Here is an 8,049-nt window from a genome sequence, read left to right on the forward strand (position 1 = left end):
ACTCTACCTCCCCTGAGCAGGGTGGATTCCTTTGGTCCCAGGAGCCTCTCACAGAACAGCCCTGTCCCAGCTCAGCCTCTCCAGGCACTTGCAGGACGGGCACCTACGGAATGGCTGGAGTCGGCGCTCAGGGCCGCTGCTGGGCTCCGAGGCCACACTGGGGCCGGGGTCGTGGGTTTCCAGGTGGGGATGAGCAGAGTGCCCAGCAGTATTTTTGTGAATGAGTACTCCATTCACTCACTTATCTTTGTATTCATTTAACCAAACATTTTCTGAGCTCCTACGATGGGCCAGGCCGGGACCTAGGCTTTGAGAGGGGGAGGGGAGCCAGCCAGAGCAGGGCCTGACCCCGACGCAGCTTCCATTCTAGGGGGAGAAAGCCAAAATGGAGGTCCTCAAAATCTGCCCCAGGGCCTTTCTCACCACCACGTCTAACCGCGCGGAGGAAATGGAAGCTGCCTCTGCTTGGGACGGCGCTCAGAAACGTCTGCCCCCCCCAAGCACGAGTCAGCCGGTTCCCACCGGGGCCTGCCTGCGTCTTTCTCGGGTGATCCAGAGCCCGCCGAAACACAAAGGGCTGCCAGACCCGCAGACCCGCGGCTCGCCCGCCCTTCAGGGCGCCCCTCTGTCCCCACGGGCCGCCTGCACGACAGCGCCGCCCTCGGCTCCTCCTCGCGGCCGCGGACCTCGGTGGCGCGGGGCTGCTGGCGCTCGCTGTCTGCCTGGAGCGAAGCAATGCCCTCGTTCTCCCGCCGCCCCCACGGGAACGAGGCAGGAGGGACCCGGAGCGAGGCGAGCCGCGCGCCCGAGGCTCCGTGCCCAGCTCTCGGGTTCCCAGGGGTGCATGACCGGTCCGGGCCTTCAGCTCGTGCCCTTGCCCAGCTTCATTGCTGGAAAAAGGACAGGTCCCACTTCCACAAAGCAATGAGATGGAATCGGCGCTTCTGTGGTATTCTTGCCAAAAATGGGTAACTTCAGTTTAACCACAAGGAAACGTCACACGAACCCAATTTGAGGGACACTCTATGAAATGCCTGACCAGTGCTCCTCAAAAGTGTCAAAGTCGGGAAAGACAGAGGGTCCCAGAGCGAAGGGGCCTGAGGAAACGTGACGACGAAGGGCAGTTGGGACCCTGGGTTGGACCCTAGCACAGAAAAAAATGTATTAGTGGAAACACTGGTGAAATCAGAATTAAAATCTGAGTGTAGTTAATAGTGTTGCACTGATGTTAGTGTCCTGGTTTTGATAATTGTACTACCAGTCATGTAAGATATTAAATTCGGTGAGATTGAGTGAAGGGTATACAGGAACTTTGAACTATTTTTGCGACTTTTCTATAATTCTAAAATTATTTCAAAAAGGGTTAAAACAATTTTTTTAGGGCAAAGCACTCCTTTTCCCTCTTACTCCTTGTCATTCTTTGTTTACTGTGTTAAGCCTCAAGATGAGCAATAGGTAGAGCGGCTTCACGACTTGGGCGCACCAATGATCAAAGAGACAAGACCCCTAAGGCCAGAGGCCACAGGCCTGCAGCCAGCCTCGCCAGTAGGGTGGGTGGTCCTCGTTGGCCCTGCGTAGGGACTCCTGCGCTGCTGTCCACTGAGGGGGGGCATCTCCAAGGGCCCGACGCCCTGTTTCCAGCCTCTTGCGGAGCCTCAGCAGAGGTCTGTGGGAGGAAATGCCCCCGAAAAGCCACTGGACTCACACCTGGTTTGAAGACAGCGGGATCTGGTCTCGGATCATTCCTCTGGTTCGGCTTCTGTCTTGAGGCAGTCCCTACAGGAGAAGAAGGAGTGAAGGCGGGCACCCTTAATACCCTAATTCTTTCCAAAGATGATTCAGGTTTTTGTAGCTTCATTAGCATTTGCAGATAGAAATACATTTTAAGTGGCATTATGCTAAGTAATTATTCTTACAGGATCTAAAATTAAACACATTTTGCTCAGCATGAAATTATTCCTACCACGTACTGAGTTTGGTGACAGCTTGAGAGTTTGGACGGTGGGTTGCAAGAGGGAGAGAAGCAATCCATGTATTTAAAAAAATCCAACCCAAAATATTTCACCAAAGGTAAGTCTTTGTAGCGAAATAATTTTGGCTGGATGAAATATTAAACCTGCTACTATAAATTTCACGCCTTGCATTCCTAAAGCAGATGCAGCGTGATGATGCCAAAAATTAATTGGAAATAATGTGACTTGCCTTGTGTACTCTGTCCAGTAGAGGGCGTAGCAGATAAGCGTTGTGTGTGTTGGCGACTTAGCCCCTGATAAGGCTGGCTGGTAATTGCTTCTGTAAAGATATGTAGCAACATGCTTGGATGCTTATTTACATTTAGGAATGTGGTTCGGAATAGGAGGTTTAGATTTATAACTTTGTTTTTGTCTGTCAATACATGGGAGACTTTGGTTGTTGCGAGCATTATATTTACCAATGTGCAATGTTGAATTGCTGGATTTAATTGTTACAGTACAGTGAATTATTCTATTATTTCTTACTTTTTTATCCTAAGGAAAATTCAAACTTTCCAGGCTTTAGGGCAGGATAAAATGGCTCTGAGCATGTCAACGTCTCAAGAGCACATTATTTTCTTATTGGATTGTATTAACTTTACAGATGGAAATTTGAAGGAGAATTAGAAGGCTTAGAGATGGGAAATTTGGAGAAGAAAAGAATAATGTCTTAAGATTTCTGGAGGGGTTAACTGGTAAGTCATTTTGAAAGCTGCTGATGCTAATGCTCGTAGCAAGAGACACAGCAGACCCTAAAATTATCAGGAATGAGGCACAGAATTGCTAAGAAGGAAGAGAAGCTTGTGTCACACTCAGAACTGCCAAAGGATTATTCAGGTTTCCTCTCTCTCTCTCTTTCTCTCTCTCCTGGTCTCAATACCTGCTATAACTGGCACAGAGTTTTATTGTGTAAACTCCTAATGGGGCAGCTCTCCACCATCTAGGCAGAGGGTGTTTGGTGTTTCTCTTAGTTTAAAAAACAAACACAGTCTCCTGCTTCAGATGCATTGGACCCGAAAGGACAACAACATGACATATATAAGCAAACATCTACCCATTCTCTAATTTGCAGCTGAAGGGGGAAGCTGTGGGGATAAAACACAACATAATAAAACCTAACAGACAATAATGCTAAAGGAAAAGGCGTGGGCCTACCTCCCGCCGGGGAATCAGTGGTTTCGTGAGGCTCATGTGGCTGAGGGTGGGTACCACAGGTGTCCCATCCATGCTGCATGATCAGACCCTCGGCAAGGCACCAGCCGGTGGGTCTGGAATCCTGGCTGTCACCCACCCCCCACCACCACAGACTCCTCTCCCCCTTCTGGAGCTCTTCCCCATGATTTTGGAGGCTTCCACACAATCCAGGGATCAGAAGTGCCCTGTTGGGAAAATGAGCTGGGGAAGAAACCCACCAGAGCTGGCCTCTGGGGGGGACACCAGGAACCTGGGCTTGGAGATGACAGGAGACTTGCTCTGTGCCCTTTTTAGCTTTGAATTTTGTAGCATGAGCAAGTAGCGCCTAATCTTAAATTGTAGAGAAGTGGAACCTGGAGCTACAGACAAGGACTGACTTGCCCGTTCCTAGACCATTCTCCTTGTCGGCCTCTCTCTGCCACATGAATTACTCTCTCCCTCTCCTGCTTTTCATATGGGAACAATGATTCTTTCTCCCTGGGATTTACTCTCCTGCAGATCTTGTTATCATTCCTCCTTTGAAACTGTAGTTTGTTGTTTATATCACAGTCTTTCTTTGCAAATGGACTGGGCCCTGTGTGTGTTTGGTGGGGGGATGGGTGGTGGTGGTGAAGGGCGCCTGCTGAGGGGAGGGAGCAAAGAGACGGCAGGGAGAGAACAGGGAGAGGCCATCCATCATTAGAAAGGTTGTGGAAGAAGAATTCAACGTGCAGGCTTAAGAATTTAGGGTTGAGCTTTAGGATGAGTTCAAGCTTAATGAGAAGGTTGGGGTCTCCAGAGCTCTGCTTCCCATCCACCCCTAAAATCTTATTGGTGGTACTGTCGCAGAGGATTGTACGCATACCCAAAATGGCAAGAGCCCTGATTTGGCTCCTATAAATAAAAATTTGCTACCAATAAAAATTATAAACCTTTCCTCTCTTCTTAGATAGCAACTTCTCTTGCCTTAAAATCTTTCTAATCTGAAACTATATTTAATATTGCAAATAAGTACTCCCATGGTATATCAGACAGGGTTCCATTGCAAAGAACAGAATCCATTCCAGCTAGTTTCAGCAGAAAGGGGCTTATCACAAGGCATTACACGGCTCACAGCATTACTGGGAGGGCTGAAGAGACAGGCTCTGGGTGTAACCTTTCCAGGATGACCTCACCACTGCTCTGCAGAAGCTAGCCGCCAACAGAGCAGAGGCCTTCTACTGCCAGGAAGCCCCCTGCCAAATGGGAAGTTACTGTTCCTGCCCCCAACTCCAGAACTGTGGCACCACTGTCACCCTCAGGAAGCCACCATGGTCAGGAAGTCCCTGCAATGGCTACAACTGGAACCACCCAAGTGCCCACTAGAAGCCACACCAGCAAGTGGCTGACCCACCGCTGCTTTCAACACACACAAGGCTAGTGAGCAGGCACAGCAAAACAAAATGTGCGTGACTTTGCTTGCCAGCAAAAAGAACACAAATGGGGGCTATGTCTCACTCCCACCTTCAAGTCCCAGGTGACTGCATCTGAATGGCTGCACCTCACTCGTATCCAGAACCCCAGCGGCAAGGGCCTCTGGGAAATACAGTTTTCATTTCCCAGCCTCTGCAATGCAGAAGGCATTCTAGAAGGCGAGTGGAGTAAATGTTGAACATTAATGCACTGTACCTGCTACACTCCAAACAATTACAGAGATGAAAACACGCTTTTTTTGAAAAAGCTCATTTACAAACTGTACACAAGAAGAAATAGTTTCTTCTGAACTAAAAATAAATGCTACTTCAGAAATGGACAAAAAGGTAAAGCAGGATAGTTCCAACAAAAATTTATAGGTGCTATGCCAACAAATGGGATGACCTAGAAGAAATGGATAAATTCTTAGACTCATACAACCTCCCAAAACGGAATCAAGAAGAAATAGAGAAACTGAATAGACCAATCACAAGGAAAGAGATTGAAACAGTAATCAAAAACCTCCCCAAAAACAAAAGTCCAGGACCAGACGGCTTCTCTGGAGAATTCTACCAAACATTCAAAGAAGATTTAATACCTATCCTTCTCAAACTATTCCACAAAATTGAACAAGACAGAATACTTCCTAACTCATTCTATGAGGTCAACATCACCCTGATACCAAAACTGGGTAAGGACAACACAAAGAAAGAAAATTACAGGCCAATATTGCTGGTGGACGTAGAGGCAAAAATCCTCAAGAAAATATTGGCAAACCAAATACAGCAATATATTAAAAGGATCATACACCATGATCAAGTGGGATTTATACCAGGGACACAGGGATAGTTCAACATCTGCAAATCAATCAACGTGATACACTACATTCACAAAATGAGGAATAAAAATCACATGATCATCTCAATAGACACAGAGAAAGCATTTGACAAGATCCAACATCCGTTTATAATAAAAACTCTCAACAAAATGGATATAGAGGGAAAGTACCTCAGCATAATAAAGGCCATCTATGACAAACCCACAGCCGGCATCATATTTAATGGTGAAAAACTGAAAGCCATCTCTCTAAGAACAGGAACAAGACAAGGATGCCCACTCTCGCCACTCCTATTCAACATAGTACTGGAGGTTTTTGTCAAAGCAATTAGGCAAAAAAAAGAAATAAAAAGTACCTAAATTGGAAAGGAAGAAGGGAAACTCTCTCTGTTTGTGGACGATATGGTCCTATATATATAACACCCTAAAGAATCTACCAGAAAACTATTAGAAATAATCAACAACTGTAGCAGAGTTGCAGGGTACAAAATCAACTTACAAAAATCAGTTGCATTTCTATACACTGAAAACAAACTAGTATAAGGAGAAGTCAAGAATATAATCCCATTTATAACCACAAAAAAATGAATAAAATATCTACGGTAAATTTAACCGAAGAGGTGAAAGACCTATATACTGGAAACTATAAGACATTACTGAAAGAAATTCAAGAAGATATAAAGAAATGGAAAGATATTCCATGCTGATGGATTGGAAGAATAAACATAGTTAAAATGTCCATAATACCTAAAGCAATCTACAGATTCAATGAAATGTCAGTAAGAATCCCAATGACATTCTTCATGGAAATAGAACAAAACATCCTAAAATTTATATGGAACAAAAGACCCCAAATAGCCAAAGGAATCCTGTGAAAAAAGAACAAAGCTGGAGATATCACAGTCCCTGATTTCAAAATGTACTACAAAGCTATAGTAATCAAAACAGTGTGGTACTGGCACAAAAACAGACATGTAGATCAATGGAACAGAATTGAAAACTCAGAAATAAAACCACACATTATGGACACCTAATCTTCGACAAAGGAGCCAAGATCCTAGAATGGAGAAAGGAAAGTCCTTTCAATAAATGATGTTGGGAAAACTGGACAGCCACACGCGAAAGAATGAAAGTAGACCATTATCTTACACTGTACGTGAAAATTAACTCAAAATGGATTAAAGACTTGAACATAAGACGTGAAACCATAAAACTCCTAGAAGAAAGTATAGGCAGTACACTCTTTGGCATCAGTCTTAGCAACAGCTTTTTGAATACCATGTCTACTCAGCCAAAGGAAACAAAAGAAAAAATAAACAGATGGGACTACATCAGACTCAAAAGCACCTGCAAGGCAAAGAAAACTGTGAACAAAATGAAAGACAGCCCACCAACTGGGAGAAAATATTTGCAAATCGCATATCCGACAAGGGACTAATTTCCAAAATACATAAAGAACTTGTACAACTCAACAACAAAAAAACAAACAGCCCAATCAGAAAATGGACAGAGGATATAAACATATAAACAGACATTTCTCCAAAGAAGATATACGGATGGTAACAGGCATGTGAAAAGATGTTCAACATCACTAATTATTAGGGAAGTGCAAGTGAAAACTACAATGAGATAGCACCTTACACCTGCCAGAATGGCTATAACTACCAAGACAAAAAATAACAAATGTCAGAGACGGTGTGGAGAGAAGGGGACCCTCACACACTGCAGATGGGAATGCAAACTGGTGCAGCCACTATGGAAAACAGTATGGAGAGTCCTCAAAAAATTAAAAATAGAAATACCATATGATCCAGCTATCCCACTACTGGGTATTTATCCAAAGAACTTGAAATCAACAATTCAAAGAGATTTATGTACCCTTATGTTCATTGCAGCATTATTCATAATAGCCAAGACATGGAAGCAACCCAAGTGCCCTTCAACTGATGAATGGATAAAGATGATGTAGTATACACACACACACACACACACACACACATATACACACACTAGAATACTACTCAGCCATAAAAAAGAGAAAATGGTTGCATTCTTAACAACATGGATGGACATTGAGAGTATTATGTTAAGTGAAATAAGCCAGACAGAGAAAGACAAACACTGCATGATTTCACTCATGTATAGAAGATAAACAAACACATGGCCAAAGAGAACAGATTAGTGGTTACCAGAGAAGAAGGAGGTGGAGGGGGGAGCGGGCAAAAGAGGTAAGTGGGCACATTTATATGGTGACGGATAAAAACCAGACTATTGGTGGTAAGCATGATGCAGTCTATACAGAAACTGATAATAAGGTACACCTGAAATTACACAATGTTATAAACCATTATGACCTCAATATAATAAGTGAAAAAAAAAAAGAATTTATAAGTACGGAGAGCAACACAAAAAAAGGGAAGGGGGATGGGAATTGTTTAATTTCCTCTATCCTAGCAATAGAAGAATTAGCAAAAGTTGGTGCATTGTGTCTGTGTCTGTGCTATCTAGGGCACATTAGTCAGCAGATGATTAGAACACAGGACAGAAGAGCAAAAGGCAGCTGATTTTACCAGCT

This window comes from Equus quagga, chromosome 20, assembly GCF_021613505.1.
Source record: "Equus quagga isolate Etosha38 chromosome 20, UCLA_HA_Equagga_1.0, whole genome shotgun sequence".
NCBI lineage: Eukaryota > Metazoa > Chordata > Mammalia > Perissodactyla > Equidae > Equus > Equus quagga.